The sequence below is a fragment of the Rhagoletis pomonella genome, unplaced genomic scaffold (assembly GCF_013731165.1).
Source record: "Rhagoletis pomonella isolate Grant_MI unplaced genomic scaffold, Rhpom_1.0 Rhpom_scaffold_00006, whole genome shotgun sequence".
NCBI classification, from domain to species: domain Eukaryota; kingdom Metazoa; phylum Arthropoda; class Insecta; order Diptera; family Tephritidae; genus Rhagoletis; species Rhagoletis pomonella.
The window spans coordinates 81,419,797-81,428,259 of record NW_023458560.1 but is presented as its reverse complement, the minus strand read 5'-3'; the positions used below and the strand labels follow the sequence as shown (position 1 = coordinate 81,428,259).

General features: G+C 33.9%; 2 long non-coding RNA genes across 2 annotated transcripts in view; both read left to right on the top strand.

The window, feature by feature from the left end:
* The window catches only part of LOC118741453, a 64,024-nt gene extending 55,715 nt beyond the window's left edge, over positions 1-8,309 (top strand). Inside the window, exon 2 of the long non-coding RNA XR_004993286.1 lies at positions 7,943-8,309. This is a non-coding gene — a long non-coding RNA (uncharacterized LOC118741453). The remainder of the gene's footprint in view (positions 1-7,942) is intronic.
* Positions 1-8,463, top strand: part of LOC118741452 — a 73,570-nt gene that overhangs the window by 58,252 nt on the left and 6,855 nt on the right. The gene's annotated exons all lie outside the window — the stretch shown is intronic.

The window sequence follows — 8,463 nt, the reverse complement described above, 5'->3', positions numbered from 1 at the left end:
AAAAAAATGTCGCTTACGTTATTTTGGCGGTTAGGGCTCAATATGTATATATGTGTGCCCGTCACATAGCTCTGGCATTTTTTTACCACATACTTAGTATTTTATGTGGATGGCTTATTAAGTGGAGTTTTCTTTTAGTCGCTCCCTATTTTCACAAGCGTTTTAATGACGTTACAAGTAGACCAAAACCACAGGAAGGTTTTCAAGTAAGAGGGCGTCTTGGCATATGTTTATGGGATTCTTTGCCTTTCATTGATGCACTTATAAAATCTCCAAACTTGATATAGCCTATTTTTGAAAAAACCTAAGGGATAGTCCATTGGTCTCATCTTTAAGGGTGTCCCCTCTCTAAGCCATCGCAGAAATATATGACCGAAGAATAATGTTTACTTTGCTTACAAGGGCGCAAAATGGTTCAGTAAACTGGAATAAATTGTCTGGGAAATTCATCTGACCTTAGTTGCATTCAACATTGAAAACAAGTCGTTACTTTGGCTAAAGTGGGATCAACTTCTTGCAAGTGTTGCCAGTTTCTTAGCTTTAAGACCAGTTTGTAATATTGTAAGCAGTTTTATAAAAAAAAAGTTGTGTTTAAGTAAAAATCAATCCATATTAAAAATGGTACTTCACATATTTTGCCAAGAGATTGACCGGGCTCCTTTCAAAATTTGTGGTTTGTGCATTGACTTTGTCATGAAAATGGAAGGACCTACTGTTTTGCGCAGTCTGTAAACGGCGAACCGGTTTTATGAGGAGCTTTCGAATATCAAAACTACACCCGGAAGTTTGCAATGGCTATTAGAAAAAATATGTTTTTTTTTTTTAATTAATCAAACCAGGAATCTAACCTGCATCCTAAAGGGTGATAATGACCATCCTAACCACTGAATTTATTATATGTATTTTATATGAGTTAAAAAATCTAAACATGTATGTATTTAATTCTAAGTTTGCTATCAACAGCTTTTTTCTAAATTATTTTTGATTTTTTATTTTTATACCCATTACACGTGAGTAAATTTTTGTTTCAATCGATTTTATGCGCATTCACCAATTAATACAATATACCTGGCATGACCACCACCTGCACTTCTTTATTAGTTGGCTGCGGTTTTGATCGCTTAAGTAGCTTAAAGAAGGTGAAAGTCACGCTAGGAATGCGACCGCCAGCAACGTGCAACGAGTCAACATCCATCACACGTGGTGTCAACGGATATGAAACTCGCCTCAAATATATCTACATACGTTTGCGTTTGTGAGTTGGCGTGTTGCAGTCACCTAAGGGCAGTTCCATTGGAGGAAGCTTTCAAGCTTTATTTTATTTGGATTTCTCCTATTGGAGGATGCAGCACATAAACATACATACATACATACGTGTATACATTCGTAAATTCAATATTATTGTGAATGCGACAATCTTATATGTACGCATACATATGCATGTACATACATATTGCATTGTTTGTGTACATATATGTCAAGAACGGGGTCACAAAGGCAGATAAGCTTTTTTGCGCGCCGACATTTGCAGTAAAATACTTGAAATGACAGCAGCAGCAGCTGATATGCAATCACTTTCAAGTCTCAAATATTTATTTCTTCAAATATTTGCATTATTGCAATTATTTTATTATTGCATTCGAAGCCTGCAGGAAGAGCTATGTTGCATTGCAGCTGTGCAAAGGGCTTTACCATATTTTATTAGCATCTGCATGTCAGTTTTGCAAAAAAAAAAGTGAGTTTTTATTGGAAATATTATAATGAATTGCTTTTTCTATTTGCCGGGATGACTTTGCCTGGATCCGGTTATTGTAGCACCACCACCGCTTTTTTGGGAGGCACTTAGGATAGATATAGACAAGCTAACTTTTAAAATGCTTCATGCCCTTAGATGGCGTTCTGTGGGGCAAGGCTAGCAGATTAAGTTTTTGTTTTTTTTTGTAATAATTAAATATTATGAATAAAAAAGCCCTATTTCGTGCTGAGTAGGCTGATTAGTACATTTGTATAAATGTGTGCAAATTTGTGTTCAAATTGCCTTTCATATTTTGTATAGTGTTACTCTTTAGAGGAAAAGCCTTCCATCTGTATGTTCTTCATTTTGATAGTGGTAACTAACTATTACAAAGTTATGTAGCTTAACTCAAATGGATAAATGTTGCAACATTGTTATGAGTCGCATTGTATGAGCAAATGTGCTATTAAAAAACTTAATTAGGGTAGCCACATTCTAACACTATTGTATACAGCCCATGTTCACCTATTGTAACAGCCATATTGGTCCAATAATTTCGATATCTACTAAAAATTAATTTTTCTCCGTTCATCATAATTTGACTTAGGCTCTTAAAAAATGGCAGAGATAATTAAATGCCAGCACTTTGACTTTGACAAAAGTAACTATCGTGTTCACGTGCCTCTCCTAGCTGCTACCTGTAAAATATACTTATAACTTATACTTATTCCATAAATTTTTTACCCTGGAATTTGTGATTATAATTTGAAATTAGAACGATGAATCCGCTTTTATTCCCTGTATTCGATCACTTTTTTAAATTCCTTTTAAAATATTTTCAGTACTTGCGCTCAAGGCCAAACGTATTTTTTTTTTTGTTCATAGCGAGCATATCCGAACAATAAATAACTTGAAAGCATCCCGTTTTCGTTTCATTTGGAAGGGGATGGTGTATGCGGGGGAAAAAATCAATTAATTCCGACCACTTGTGTCACGGTGCGGCAAGCTGTGTAAAAGGCTCGTAAAAGCTAAAAGCCAAACTCGAAAACATTCTACACGCCAACATTAAAGTGGCAAAAGTTAAGAAAGCTTGATGTCATATGAGATTTTTACACACGCTCGTTACCGCCTGTCCGAATTAAAACTAAAAAAAATCACCTCCTTTCCTTTTTAAGATATCTACTAGGCGGGATCGGTTTTGTATCGTAATAGTAATATTATGTGTGGATAGGGCGTTCTTCAATCAAATTCTGAAGTCGGGTGTTCTTGAGAAATTTTCTGATATAGGGAGTTTTCGCACTGGCTGCCGAGACAGGTCGGTCCTTCACTCAGGTATTTATATAATATTAAAAGGGGAATCCTTTGATAAGTTAATAGTAGTTTTAAGTGCATAAGTACATACATTAACAAAATTTGAAAGTAGGAAACGTTCAATAAGTGTTTAGATACACATAAATATTTTAGTTAATTACATGGGTAAATGCAATAGTATTTAACAAATCCTTTTGAGGACTCTCCAATTGGACGATATTGCTTTGCATTCAGCACACTTTTCAGTAATCTGGTACCTTTATTTAAAAGTTATTTATACACTTGAAAAAGAATTTATGTAGAAAAAAATTAGAGATCCATCTAAATTTTTAGATGTAACTTTGGTAAACTGGTCACTGATTTGTGAAAATAATGTGATGAAAATCGTTTACCAAGGGATTTGAGAAAAATTATATTATCGACCCGCCCTAATATGTGCCCAGTTGAGGCGGTATTTTGAAAAGAAAAGATGACAGTTTTAATGCAAGCAAAGAAAATCGTATAAGTCAATACCTCCGAATAATGGCAGCGTCTTAAAATTACGTGTTTTTTACTTGTTTTTTGTGAATTGTAATCGACTCTAGCGTTTTGACTGTTACTCAGGAATTAAGTGTGCGTATCATAGACGAAACACAGCTACAAGTCGACCCGACCAGCTCACTCCTTATAAAAAAAAAATTTCCGTGAACTTGCGAAATTTTTACAAAACGCGTTATTCAGCTTACGAAATGAAAGTGTTGCCTGCTAGATATTAATAAGAATATTACAGAATCCATAGTTGATACCTTTGGCTTCAAGTGGCAGCATCGCTCGTTTTGTTATTTTTATGTTTAGTGCTACATGCAAGTGGTTTTTGTGTAGTCAAAGTTTACCTAATTTTTTTATTTTATTATCTTCCAAATTTTCGAAAATTCTCATAAACACGACATTCGGTACCCCAATATTATGTAGAATTTCCCGCTGAATCCAAATACGATGGTCTCACGTTGTGAAAATGGAACGGGTTTCGAAAAATTGTAAAATTTCGCTCGTTTTGTTATTTTCATGTTAAGTGTTTGGCAAGTGGGTTTTATATACGGTAATTTTCCTCATTTTATAACCGTTTAAGCTATGGTGCCTATTCAAGTGAGTTAAAATAATAACCGGAATTTTCCTGTAGTTTGATAAAACCTGAATTAAAATCCAAAGTAATAGAGTGTTTTCTGCATTTTCACCACTTTTCATTCAAAAAAAAAACGTCTCCAATACCCAAAAATCCAGATGTAAGTTCATATCTAAGGAATGTGTACCTATTCAAGTAAAGCGGGATGTATTTAAATATACTCTGAATAAGTACTAAATCAAACTATAAATACAAATTTTCCTGAATAATTTACACCACTTAGCCAAAATATTGTCTTAGAGTTAGCCTAATAGGAGTAAAAATCGGGTTGTACAAATATCTTGTCCACAGCGTCACCTATTTTGCTAGAGCTGTTTATTTTAATATAAGTATCTACCTCCGTTCCAAAAATGAGCCAAATATTATAGTTCGATTACCAAAGCTCCAAATAATAATCTCGACTCCGACACAATCTAACGGGTACGCCCAACAAGCATTTCAGTAAATGTTTTTAAAAATAACTTAAAGTAAGTTTGCTATAATAAGCGTTAAATAAGCATTTTTAATATTAAGCTTATTAAAAGTTTTTTCAAATAAACCTTTAATACGTTTTGAGAGCGAATGTTTATAAATAACTTAAACTTATAAATGAAATGCAAATGCCAACGACATGAAGTAGTAAATATAACATTTTTTCAATCGTAAGTGACGTGTTTACATTTTTTAAAATATATTATTAAAAGAAAAAATTAAATAAAACCGATGCGGTAAAAAAAAATCCAATCCAGGACCCGCTGCGCTAATCGGTGGAGCATTCGAGTCTTCAAATGATGAGTTCCCCTTATCCTTTCTTAGTTTAACATTCAATTAAAAATGTATTAAATTTTTTTCAGAAAAGTTCATCAATGAGAATGGCGGCTATGAAGCGGAATGTATAGCTGCATCGATGTCGCTTTTCCAATTTGCCCAAAAACGGCAAGTAATTAAAAGCACGCAACAAGATGTAATAATTAACTTTTTTATGCTTTATTTGTATGTGTTATTGTGAATTTTTATGCTAAAATGTCTATTCCCTATTTATATTTTCGCGACTGTAGATGAGTGCGCCGAAAATTCGCATTTCGTTTAGTTTCTAGATGTTAAGCAATCTATGTATGAGTTTTTAATGAAATATCTTTAAATAAAGGGTTATAAAAATGTTTATAAAAAGCTTTCTTTTTAAAGTGTTTAGTAAGTTTATATTCATACGCTTATAAACAACTTGTTTTGAACCTTTATTATAAGTTTACAATTTTACGCTTATAAAATGCTTTCTTTCGAACATTTATTACAAGTTTATATTTCTACACTTATAACCAATGTTCCTTTTCGATTATATTACGCTTACTTTCAAGCGTTTTATAAACAAAAAATCAACGTTTTGTAAGCTTAACGTTTATAATTGAAAACTAAAAAAAAAACTCTCTTTAAGTTTATTTTGCTTGTTGGGTATGTACGAGTAAATATACATATGTAAGTACAGATTAATGTACACACACATATTGAAAGGGTTGGCTTAAGTGGTTTTTATAGTATCTATCTTCTTAACATATGTATCTATAGAAACTTCAATGTAATTGCTTACAAATGTTATCTGATTTCACTGTGGCTATTTTCATACCAATTTTTTTTTGTATATAGATCATTATTACAAGCCACTTTGCTATATATAGTATTCCACTCGTATACATATACAAATATGTGTAATGTCAAAGCTGTCATGCACGGCTGGTGTCTGATCTATTTTTACTTACTTTCTTCAGTAAAGGTCTCCCATTAATCAACGAAATAAAGTCGAGTTGCGCGTGCCTGCTCTCTTTCAAAAATGATACTCAACTGAAATGCGCACCAGCGTTGCATATGCACATACTCGAACACACATACATACGTATTCTGTTGCAAGCTAGTCACTGAAAATACATATCATGTTTAACAAAATTGTAAATAATAAAACCTAATTTATATTGCTCACATAAATTATCCTAACGAGCGCAATTCATAACCATAGCTGCTGCTGCTTTACATACAGCCCACAATATAGCTTACGAGTGTAAACTGCACCCGCTGAATGTGTGTCGGCTTCGTTGTTCCGCATCTATTTTCTGAACACTCACATCTACATATGTACAAATGTATTTCTTCCCTCTCATCTTCAAACGATAATGTCCTTGCCCGCTTTACAATCCAGATTACACCACAGCCGCAGAGTCTGCTTAACTTTCGAGGCCCACGACATCCTGACCTCACCAGCACACAGATGCTGCACCGCCCATCTTTTTTATGCTTCTTTATATTTTTCATATGCGTCTAATTTATACAGCTTAAATGCGAATAGGTTTTCTACGCTGTCGTTTGAAAGTTCGATTTTGTCAGGGGTTCTAAAAAGATGAAGTCGTAAGTGATACAATATCATTCATGTTGGCTTCAAAGTCGACATATTTTAAGTTTTAAGTCTATAGACGATACGTATGCGGAACTTGTATTTTGGTTGAATTTCGTGTGCGCATCGCCATCCATCATAAAGTATTTCGAACTTAGACATCTCCGTCTATATATATCCTGCTTTCAAACCTAGAGAAAGAGCCCGGCGTTAAGATATTTGAGCCGAAAGAAAATTGCTATCGGGAGCCTTGAGAAACCTCTTCATTTGAAAGGGATACAAAATTGAAAAAGGTTTGAACTAAATGTAAGGAGTATTAAGGAGACTATTTTGAAAAATAAAATGCTTTCCGCCAAAAAAAAAATAACTATGATTCAAATAGTCACTGGCTTATCAAACTGCGTTCGTAGCAAGAAGAGTCGATTAAAATTTATCACATTTAAAAAGACCCCGACGAAATTGAAAATAAACGCCAGATAGAAGATTTAAAATTGTAGGTAAATTATCTTATTCAAAATTGATAATAAAAAAAAAAAAAATGTGTATGTTCAAGATGATCGAAATGTATGTTTTTAATATATTTACTGCGCGGTTAAATAAATTAACTGCCCAATTGCAAGAATTTGTTTCCATTTCAAACCATGCAATAAATTCTTCTCGACTGATTGGTGAAATGAAGCAATTTTTTTACAAACTTTTATTATGTTTCACCTGTGTGTAATCAAATCTGGCAATCAGTTTTTAACCAACTTCCCGATGAGCTAGAGACGTGAGACTAAAAACTGGTAATGCAATGTGAAAGATAAATTAGTCCGATAGTTGGCGCGGGTGTCGAGATATTTTAAAAACCAATATGTATGCACCGATGTGGCCCATATTTGGAATGCATATTACCTACATAAAAAGGAATAACTTTACAAAAAAAAAAATACCCGATAGGTGGCGCAGGAGTCGATATTATTTGGAAAACCCGTATCTCTAGTCCGATTTGTCCAATATTTAGAACGTATATTACTCACATGGAAAGAAATAACTCCAAAAAAAACTTAGCCCATTAGATGGTGGGGAGTTGATTATTATATTTATTATTAAAAAAATTTTTCTTAAATGACTTGTTATCAGATGTGTATGCATGTAGTAGAGGTGGAACTAACATTCCCAGCAGTTTAAAGCCTTGGGTGTCATGGATTCTTAAATTCAAAAAGTCGTACACAAAGGTGTAAATATAAACATATTTTCCTGCTCGAAACAGCCTAAATATCCACCTAAATATATTATTTTATTTATACATAAATATACATACTATGTATATATACGAGTATAATAATTTATTCAAATGACACATTTTATTTATTTTTTCTTGGCTCTTCAACAGCTCATCAGAAACGCCGTACGAAGGACACAAATGATTCGCGCGCTGCAGGTGTAAAAGCCTGGAGGATATGTGTATAAAAACAATAAAGCCCTCTAGCCAAAGGACGAAAATTTGGCTTTTGTTTGCGTCCAACCAACAACAGGAAATACAAACCGTGCCCGCACTAAGCCGAGAGCCGACGGAGTTGTAGTAACGTGACGTGCCGAAAATGGCAAAGTACTCCTCGAAGTAACTTGAGTAAACTTGAGTAAAGTACAGCAAAATTGTCAAGTAAAAATTGCCAAATTGCTCCGAGACAAGAAAAGTGGAAACAACAAAAAACAAAAAACAACAGCCAAACAGCGATAGTATAGTGCAAACAAACAACTGTAATAAAAATCCTTCAACAATAACAGCAACTCTAAGGAAGTCAACTAGCAATTGACATTAACATCCTACGCGACAGACACAAAGGCGATCCTTCCCTGTCCTCAACCAACTTGTTATCCCGTTAGCTATTATCCTTCGCCTGCTTCGCGTTT